This window comes from Brachyhypopomus gauderio, chromosome 2, assembly GCF_052324685.1.
Source record: "Brachyhypopomus gauderio isolate BG-103 chromosome 2, BGAUD_0.2, whole genome shotgun sequence".
Lineage (NCBI taxonomy): Eukaryota > Metazoa > Chordata > Actinopteri > Gymnotiformes > Hypopomidae > Brachyhypopomus > Brachyhypopomus gauderio.
In genome coordinates, this window is record NC_135212.1 from 11,086,977 (window position 1) to 11,097,887 (window position 10,911).

A 10,911-nucleotide genomic window follows, 5' to 3' on the forward strand; every position below is an offset into this window, starting at 1 on the left:
CGTTGGTGGGGAGTACGTGCTGGTGGGGAGTGTGTGTTGGTGGGGAGTGCACGTTGGTGGGGAGTGCGTGCTGGTGAGGAAGGAGTGCGTGCTGGTGGGGAGTGCGTGCTGGTGGGGAGTGTGTGCTGGTGACACACACCTCAAGTGCTCCAACAGCATCCTCCACCGCTCTTCCTCATTGGGGGTGCAAGTTGTTCTAAACTCTGTGTGTGTGTGTGTGTGTGTGTGTGTGTGTGTGTGTGTGTGTGTGTGTGTGTGTGTGTGTGTGTGTGTGTGTGTGTGTGTGTGTGTGTGTGTGTGTGTGTGTGTGTGTGTGTGTGTGTGTGTGTGTGTTTGCACTTGTTTGTGCATGCGTGTTTGCATGCATGTGCTCAGGTGAAGTTCCTCCAGAAGAGAGCGTCTGTTTTACAGGAGGACTTGGACGCTTGCCGCAGCAAGAGGTGAGAGCCTGGTCACCTCCTGCACACACACACACACACACACATATTAACACACACACACCAACACTCACACACTGCATATTTACTCAGACTGATATGCGAAAATGTACATAACACACACAGATCCACCCACACAACCTATTAACCTTTTAAACTTTTTTATTGAACACCATTAAAACGAACCAGCTCACATTTTTTTCAGAATGCCACAGCACACATATGGCTGTTACGTTTTGTAAATGTTACGTTTTGTTTTGTGTTTTGTTGTTAAATCATCTTTCGAGTGCTGCCCACTCCTCAGATGTGAAGCATCCACACTGTAAACCCACCACGTTCTAATCCAATATGTTTAAGATCATGAATCACCAAGATCCCCCCACCTAACAGTGTGGACCAGTTATAATCCCAAATCCCCCCACCTAACAGTGTGGACCAGTTATAATCCCAAATCCCCCCACCTAACAGTGTGGACCAGTTATAATCCCAAATCCCCCCACCTAACAGTGTGGACCAGTTATAATCCCAAATCTCCCCACCTAACAGTGTGGACCAGTTATAATCCCAAATCTCCCCACCTAACAGTGTGGACCAGTTATAATCCCAAGTCTCCCCACCTAACAGTGTGGACCAGTTATAATCCCAAATCTCCCCACCTAACAGTGTGGACCAGTTATAATCCCAAATCTCCCCACCTAACAGTGTGGACCAGTTATAATCCCAAATCTCCCCACCTAACAGTGTGGACCAGTTATAATCCCAAATCTCCCCACCTAACAGTGTGGACCAGTTATAATCCCAACTCTCCCCACCTAACAGTGTGGACCAGTTATAATCCCAACTCTCCCCACCTAACAGTGTGGACCAGTTATAATCCCAAATCTCCCCACCTAACAGTGTGGACCAGTTATAATCCCAAATCTCCCCACCTAACAGTGTGGACCAGTTATAATCCCAAATCTCCCCACCTAACAGTGTGGACCAGTTATAATCCCAAATCCCCCCACCTAACAGTGTGGACCAGTTATAATCCCAAATCCCCCCACCTAACAGTGTGGACCAGTTATAATCCCAAGTCTCCCCTGCCCCCTAAAGCAAATGCTATGGTCCAGTTACAACCAAAACCAGATCGAGATATCCCACTGATGTTACCGGCCCCTACACACTTACACGCACACACACACACACACACACACACACACTTTGTCCTGTGTGGGGGCCCCATGGGGCCTCAGGTTTTTCCAGGTGTGAAAAGGCTCTTTTGATCCAGATTGGGGGGGGGGGGGGGGGGGGGGGTGTAGAAGGGAAACAAACAGAAGCAGTTTCTTTTTTCTTTCTTGTGTTGCTGATTGATGCCCACTTCCTCCTTTTCTTTAATAATCATTCTTTCCGTGTTTGAAGAGGCATTGTGACTGTTCAAATATTGGTCTTCTTGAGCAGGGGAGGGGGGGGGGGGGGGTGTCACATCGTGAGGAAGAGCCACTGGCTCAGAACGAGCACACTCAACGACTCGCTTGTTGGCAGCGCTAAGCGTGGGCGCCCGCGTGTTGCCCCGCCGCGGTCCGAGTGTGCGTCTGTCGCCGAGGCTCCTGCCGGGGTCGAGCTCGTGCCGAGTGGCGTCTGGCGGGTGCGCCGGGTGTCACTCCACGTCTCAGGAGTTGGCTTCCTGCCTGCCTCCCTCTGACCCGCTGCTCCCTGACTGAGCAAATATTACACCACCCCAGCTGACTTCTCTCCATCACCTCTCTTACCCCACACCCACCCCCCTCCCTCCCGCCCTCTCTCACCCTCCCTCCCCCCGCAGGTAATCGAGGACACCGTGTATTACACCTTGTGTCCGTTTACCCGAGGAGATTTCAAGAGTGGAGTGACCGTTTCGACCTCTGTGAAGAGCCTCCGGGTCTGGGTGCATGTTGCGTGTGTGTGTCTCCTGTGCCATGTGAAGTCTCCTGCATTCTTTTGATGTTTTTATGCACTAATCCATCATATTTATTTCATTTTTTAACACACAAGTAAATGTTGTCAAGATGTGTTTTTTTTCTTTATTCATGAGACTTTAGTCATGTTTACTTAATTCATAAAAGCAAAAATGTGTCAGTGTCTTTTATTAAATACTATTTTATTGAAACCCTTTTTTTTTTATGTTGTCATGTGCTTGTCACCTTGTGTGAACCTGGTCAGAAACTTGTTCAGCTCTGCTTTCTCCTTACCTCGTTGTGGTAATGCTGGTGAACATGAAGGCTGCCCACCCTCCAGCCCTATGTTACCAGCATGCTCTGCATGGCTATTATTGGGTGTTAAGGATGCTAAACGCTAGTGCTAAACGGGTGCTAAAAGCTAGCATGAGGCTCTGGTGTATTAAGAACATGGGTGCTAAAAGCTAGCATGAGGCTCTGGTGTATTGAGAACATGGGTGTTAAAAGCTAGCGTGCAGCTCTGGTGTATTGAGAACATGGGTGCTAAAAGCTAGCGTGAGGCTCTGGTGTATTGAGAACATGGGTGCTAAAAGCTAGCGTGAGGCTCTGGTGTATTGAGAACATGGGTGCTAAAAGCTAGCGTGAGGCTCTGGTGTATTGAGAACATGGGTGCTAAAAGCTAGCGTGAGGCTCTGGTGAAATGAAATGAAATGTGCCATATTTTGCCAATTGTGATTTTTACACCCCAATCGAAATTTGTCCCTCCGCTTTTAACCCATCTGTGCAGTCAGAACACACACACACACTAGTGATTACTAGGGGGCTGTGGATCACACGTGCCCAGAGCGGTGGGCAGCCCTAGCCCGGCGCCCGGGGAGCAGTTGGGGTTAGGTGCCTTGCTCAAGGGCACCTCAGTCATGGCCTGTCTGGGAATCGAACCCACGACCCTCCGGTCACAAGTCCAGTTCCCTAACCGCCAGGCCATGACTGCCCCGTGGTGTATTGACATGGGTGCTAAATGCTAGCGTGCAGCTCTAGTCTCAGGTCGGAACCCATGTTTGGCCCACTATGACCTTCGAATCAAGGAACCTCAGAACCTCATTCTCCCTTAATGCCCGCAACTTCATTTTAGCACCAGAAAGTGTGCAGGTTTCTTATTTGATGACTAAGTCTTTTTCCCTGATAGTTAATGACTACAGATTCCAGCATGATCCTCTTTCTCTGTGTTCATAGCCAAAACCCCTTCAGCAAAGACATCCTCATTGATCCAAAATAGTTGGAATTCCATTTTCTTTCTTTCTCTTTCTTCTTTGTCTAAAGGCCAGACCGCTCTGGAGATGAAAGCGATCTTCGGGGATTCGTTTCTCTGCGGCTTCGGCATGTTTGCTGTAGAAAAATGATGAAATGAAAGGAACAGCCACTCAAATGACACGCTCTCGTGCAGTGGATCTGGTACTCTTGCAGTGTGCCGCCATTGTTTGTTTAACCAACGGCTCCACTGGAAAGCCAGAGGGTTGACCAAGGCTGTGCGAGCACATTAAAACTGTCCGCCTTTGTTTTCTGTACATCTCTCAGGTCTCTCTTAAACGGGGAGATGGTTGTGGTCTTAATCGCTGGTTTGGTCTGACATGCACTGCTGTGCCCAGGCAGGTTCTCAGTAGTTGTGTGTGCTCTTGTAATAGAGCAGAGCTCTTGAATCAGGTCCTGTTCTTCACAAAAAACGCTGGCATGCAGAGGCAGACACTTCCACAAGTTCACTCTGAACTTTTATAAATATTGGACTGGTCTGTGTGCTGAATTGGTTTGAGGGATTCCTTTTCCAGGAAGACATTACTTTGAGGTCACTAATACTAAACCATATTCGGAAAACAAGAAACCCATCTGGATCTGGATTAGAGATGGCTGCCTGCTTTGGCCATTTATTGTGTGTTTGCCCAATCTAGTTCCTGTGAGATCTAGGCTAGCATGTGCAAAGGTAACACTACCCCAGCACATATTTATTTGAAGTGCAGATTCTTCTGCAAAGCCAGACGCAGGAGCTTTGGCTGAAGACTGGAGTCTGGGGGAGTTGAGGCTCTTGCCGGAGAGACAGTCCTGGGGAGGACTTGTGATTGTTAGGATTGGAGAGAGTGCACAAAGGACAGGCATCCGTTGCCTGTGAGGAGAGAGTCTCCTAGCCTGCTGTGACATGTTTTATCAAGCAATGTGTCTCCATGTTTGGGTTTAATAGAACAAAAGCTGTGGTCAGAGGGGGGCGGGCTGTGGTCAGAGAGGGGCGGGCTTTGGTCAGAGGGGGGTGGGCTTTGGTCGGGGGGGGGGGGGGTGGGCCTTGGTCAGAGGGGGGTGGGCTACAAACAGGAATGTGGGCTACAAACATAGGGATGTGGGCTGTAGACATGGGGGAGCTTTGGTCTGAGTGGACTTCGGTAGATAGGAAAGGCCATAGGGGGTTAGGAGTGGGCAGTTGGCCACAGCAGTAGTAGCTATCCCCCTCTTCCTTCCTTTTTTCAGCCTCTGTTTATCTCTCTTTCACTTTGTTCCTCTCCCTGACCCTCCCTCCCTTTCTCGCCATGCTGTCCTGAAGAACCTGGAGCCTGGAGTCTCCTCAACAACAGTAGCAGCCTCTCGAGGCCCTGGCTGTGTCCTGAGAGACACGGCACCACAGTCCTGGAGTCTGTCCCAACACGGGGGTCGCTCCCTCCACGGGACTGCACTCAGTGGGGTTCTATAACAGTCCCACTCTGGCCCAAACCTGCTGCTATGTTCAAACTTTCAAATGTTTTTTTGTATCGTGACAGTTCTGGGAGGATCAAAGGTTTGCAGCCCTTCCTGTGGTGGGTGTGTGTGTACATTACACATTATCTGTTGATCAGCAAATCTACAAATGCGCCATAAAGAGCTGATTACAGCCAGTGTTCATGTACAGTGTTATTGAACAGTCAAATGAACCAGGAGCCCTGCGCTGCACAGGACACCTGTCCTTAAGGACCAGTGCTGCTGAGTCAGATCAAAGGCAGTCCTACAGTAAACATTGTGTACTGGGGGGGCAGGTGGGTGGGGTTAAGAGCATGTGTGTCCATGCCTGCCCCCTACAGTTCCTGCAGTAGAATAGCGCACAGGGCTGAGCTGCTGACTGACGCTTTTTCACTTGGGACCTGGATGACAGTCGAGACACTTTTTTTTTGGGGGGGGGGGTTGTTTTTCTGCTTTTTAAAGGCAACTCTGGGGAAGTGCATCCAAAGATCCAGCAGGTACTTGTTATATTTTTCCTCTTCCCGTGACGCCTGTCTGCTCGCCTGCACCACTGGTCCTATGGGTGTATGTGTGTGTGTGTGTGTGTGTACGTGTGTGTATATGCGGGCGCGTGCACTCTTCCTCTGCCGCTTGCGTGGGCCAGCTTCTCCACGGCTCTGTCACTCATGTGCCAGAATGGCGCAGTGGGTACGGGAGGCTCAGCAGAGTTGGGAGTCCACTCCGTGGTTGGCGAAGTCCTACGGCGAAGTCCTTCAGCGGGAGCGGGCGGAATGCAGATGTGTGGCGCCATCAATCGTCCTGCTATTCATTCGCCACATGGATGTCCTGTCAGTGTTGTATCTGTTGTCCTGTCCGTGCGGTATCAGTGGAGCGTGTGCGTGTCCAGGTTGTGTCCCCTACCCCTCCTGCAGCAGCTGGGGTGGACTCACTCGTTTTACCTTATGACAGCTTTAGCTATGCGGTAGCCTTGTGTGTCAGTGTAAACCCTTCCTATTGACCGATATCAACATTTAACGTGATTAAGGGCGGAGTGTTTCCACACAACTCGTACTGTCCACAATGAGACTACAGGGAGAATGGTGGCAACATTCATTTAACACCGTGGGCAGCCCAGTTAATAATAACCAGTCAACGCATAATAATCTTTGTTTGTTTTTTAATCTTAGTAGCCACTTCAGTTTAGATGTGAAACCTCAGTCAATCCAGCAGGGTACATCACGGCATTGTGGGCGGAGCCACAGCAGGGTGCATAAGTGCATTGTGGGTGGAGCCACAGCAGAGTGCATCAGGATGTTGTGGGCGGAGCCACAGCAGGGTGCATCAGGGCGTTGTAGGAAGTACCACTGTATGTGAGAAGAGTTGAGGCTCATATACAGTATGACACCAGGATGTGTACTTTGGCAGAAAGAGGATAGATCATTATGCTCAAATACTAAACTGGAAATGATGGAATATAACGTGCAAGGATAGAAGCCGGCAGCAAAGCTGAAAGGACAGAGCCAGAAGGGAACACAGACATCGGGGCGGCCCGCAACATACACACTCACCTCCAGATCTCCAGATCAAGATGAGACTCATTTAATAAAAACACAGACAATACAATACAGTTTTCAGCCCAACCTTAAATATTGAGACTGCCTTGAACATTGGCTTTTTTTTTGTCCTGTGGTAATTTCCTAGCTACTAATAAAAAGTTTTCATCTAGTTTATCTTGATCGTTTGATCTTTATCAAGTATTTTACAATCACGGCGAAACTGTACTGTGAGCCAATGCAGTGTAGCTAATATAGTAATTTGACTTTCTAGTAAAAACTGGCTAACTGCTTATGCATTTAGAAGTACAGTCAGATAGTAAGACGTTACAGTAATCCAATCTGGAAGTGATAAATGCATAAATTAGCTTTTCTGCCTTGTGTCGAGATGTTGCATTTATAATCTTTGCGATGTTCTAGAGGTAAAAAGGGCTGTTCTAGAAACGATCTTTACATGAGCTTCAACAAGAGATCCATATGTGATCCATAATTACACCAAGATCTTTAGAGACCATCAAGGTTTATTACATATTGAGAGCAATACTCTTGGCTGCCTGTGGGCCTAACGGAAGTGCTTCTGTTTTGTCAGGATTAAGTGACAGTAAGACATCCAGCGAGAAAGGCATGTCAACATCCAGTGATGTACTTTACGCATTCTTAAGTAATATTAAACTGATTTTTGTACTCTGGTTTAGCTGAGACATGTAAGTGAATATCATAAGCACTGCAGTGGAAACTAGCACAGTGATTATGAATAATGTCAACTAGAGGTAGCATATTTAATAAAGAAATAGGGTCCTTGGGACAGATCCTTGTGGTACACCAAAACTAACCTTGGTGAATGGTCTCCATTTATGTTCACAGAATGGTAACAATCAGCTAAATAACATTTAAACTAGGAAAGGGTTTTTCCTCTTAATGCCAACAACATTTTCAAGTCTACCTAGTAAAATGTCATCTATGGTGTCAAATGCTGCACTGACTTCAATCAGTATAAGCAAAAAAGACACGATCCTGGTCCAAAGCCAACAACAGGTCATTAACTGCTTTGATCAACAGTGTCTCTGTACATGACGAGGCCTGAACCCTGAAAGACTTCATGTATCTGGTTCTGATGGAGATGTGAGATTAACTGCCGAGCTACAGCTTTTTCCAGGATCTTATAAATAAAAGGAAGGTTTGAGAGCAGGTGCCATATTGCTGGTTGCCACCCGTGTCTTCTAGAATCCCGAGAAGTCGTGTGCACTGACTACGTACGTCTGGGTACGCTCGGTTAGAGGAATTGGGGATATCTGTTGCTGGCTGTACCTGCCTTTCCTGTCAACAAGAAACGCAGCTCGCTGTCATGTGTATTGGGTTGATTGGGTTATAGATTGGCATTGGTCTTAAAAAAATATAAGCACAGGGACATGAGAAGGCTGTTCAAGGTTAGATTACAGTGTTCATAATTTGGCAGGTGATTCTCACTCTGCATGTCCAGTGGTTCTCTGTGGTGGTCATTGTGTCTTATGTTCCTTAGTTCTCTGTTTGTTCCACAGCCGTAGGACTGAGTAGATGAGAGAGCACAGATGGTGCTGTCACTGAAGGTGTCGTGGATGTAGGTCATGTCACAGGTTTGTCAGGTCGACCGGCTGATGCTGTGATGACAACTTACCTCATGCCTTCCTGCCTAACGCCTTTCTCTACCATAGTCTTTATAGCTTTACTGTGCTGCTTCAATTAAGCACCTTTTATGCTGACCCGATGTCAGATTTGCCACTCTTAAGTTAGTTAAGGTCAGGTGTGAGTAGGGGCGTGGCTGGTTTGAGATCTCTTTAAGGAGCGGCTCCCCAAGGAGCAAGGAAATGAAAGCGATGGCAACTTCTGTTTCAGGTCTGGCTCCATTTGAAGTCTCAGCCTATGAGCGTGGAAGGGTAATGCATAATGCCGGGTTTGTCAGGCCAAAGCTCCGCGCTTTAACAGTTGACTTCCCTTTTCCAGGCCAGTGCGCTGGGGCTTAGAGTAACACGGAGTGAGAGCGAGAGACACAGGCCCAGAGGGACGAGGATCTCCACACCCGGCTGGCCAGTTCAAAAGAAGCATTTCAGATCAGAGCAACCTCTCATCTTTCTTTTCTTAAAGCAATGAAAGTGTGTGTATGTTTGTGTGTGTGCGTGTTTGCGCATGTGTGCATGAGAGTGAATACATGTGCCTACATAAATGTGTCTGCCCGTGCTTGTCCGTGTAGCTCCAAAACTTTCCACACTTCTTTGATTGAGCGACATCAAAGCCGTGGTGGTCACTGGTGCCTGTCCACTCTCATAATCATTTGCCCGCTGAGGTCACCTCCGTCCCTTCTAAACCCATCTTTGCCATGGCGATAATCCAGCGACCCCTCCCAACTCTGCGCCAGCACTAGCAAACGCCAAGTGAAAGTCATTACTGCAGATGTGTAGGGTTTCATGGCCAAAAAGGGATTAACGCAGGCATCACACATTGTTTCTATACATTGTTTAACTTTAAAGTCATGCGCAAAATGTGATTAAAGCAAAGAGAACAGGACTGGAAGTAAATAACCTTCAGTAACCCGACTAGGCAAACGTATCCGGGCTAGTGCTTGAACAGCCTGGGCTGCAGGAACAGCCTGGGTGCAGATATTGCCTTTGATGTCTGTGTATCTCTCCTTCTGCCTGCATTAACATACTTGAACCAGTATGGGCTGAGGTGAAAGTTCCATGTCTTCAGATTGGTCTTGTTTCCCTCAAACGGTGGTCTTTTACCTGTCCAGCACAGGTTAGTAGTTCTTTGTTTAATGCGATGGATACGAGGCATCATGGCTACTTCAAAGCATTCTGTAACTCCACATTTTAAATGTGTTTTTTTTTTTCTTCCCCAAGGAGCCTGAATGCCAGCCAGTTCTGCTGACAACCACATTTATTCTCCCCTCCCCCCTCACAATTAGGAACCCTGACTTCTCCCCTCTCTGCCTTTCTTCACTGGGGAGGGCATCTCCGTCACTCTCGGCCCGTTAATGATTCCGTCCCAGAGTGGTGCCGCTGTTTGCAAATGTTGTTTCTTCCTCATGCCACGCAAATCACAAACACAAACGCCCATTATCAAGTTTTTTTTTTTTTGTGGAGGGGGGGGGGGGGGGGGTGGTGGTTGCCTAACTTCCCTTTCCCCCAGTCTCTTAACCGCTCTCACTCTTTTTCTCCCTCACACACACACACACACACACACAAATGGACAGTCCCTCTCCTCTTCTCCTGGACCTCTGTGATAATTGCTCTCACCCTCCCATTTGGTTTCATTTTCCATTGTCCTTCCCAAAGTCTTTGGTCTGGCTTGAGATAAAGGGATAATCACTTCAAAGCCAAACTGCTAAGAGTTTAACCCCAAGCCGACAGCGGCGGCGGACAATACAGTAACTGAAAGGAGCTGTGGTTCGGGGGTCTGGTGTGTGCCGAGAGGACAGTCCTGCTCATCCACACCCCTCACTGTTACTGCTGCTTATGGCTGCAGAAATGGACAGTGTCCTTGGGCTCGAGACTTTTTTTTTTTAGTGTAAGTCATCCGAGTGTACGTCATCCGATGTTACACTTCCTACTGATTACGTACAGATTATTACTTTGCACTGATTATGCAGAGATTATATAGATTATTACACTAATGACTAATTACATATATGAGTTGTATGTAAAAGTGGCCTTTCTGAGCTCTTGCTTGTAAGCACATGGTAAGTCAGGTTTGTGTGATCTTTATGCGAGCCTTGTAATGACAGGATACATGTCGACTTCATAGTAGCTGTATGTACTTAGAACCAAACACTGTTTCTTACAGACTCCTTACATTCCACTGGACGTATTATAATCACCACTGAGTTTGAAGTTCCCAAACCGTCCACACGTGGTGATCAAGATGACTCTGACTAGTTCAGCTGTGCACATGCATGTCTGTAAGTGTTCGGTTCTGGATTCTGCTGCTTTAATTGGGACCTCCTGCTTGTAAATGGCATTGTGGCCCAATATGGAGTTTTTGTTCACAGCTTCTGTTGATGATGGACCAATGAGCCTTCATTGTTGTGTGAGATTTCTGTTAATGATAAGGTGAAAGGTGTTCTGGGAAGGTTTTACCTCTTTCGGGGCTGAAACAGACACTGTGCTTTGTGAAAGATGTTGGGTCTAAACTTGTAGTGGTGAGCACATTGTCATGTTATGTGCAGTACACTGTACCACCAACCACACCACTGTAGATGCATCCCTCTGCCTACTAATTCATTTATTTTATGATATT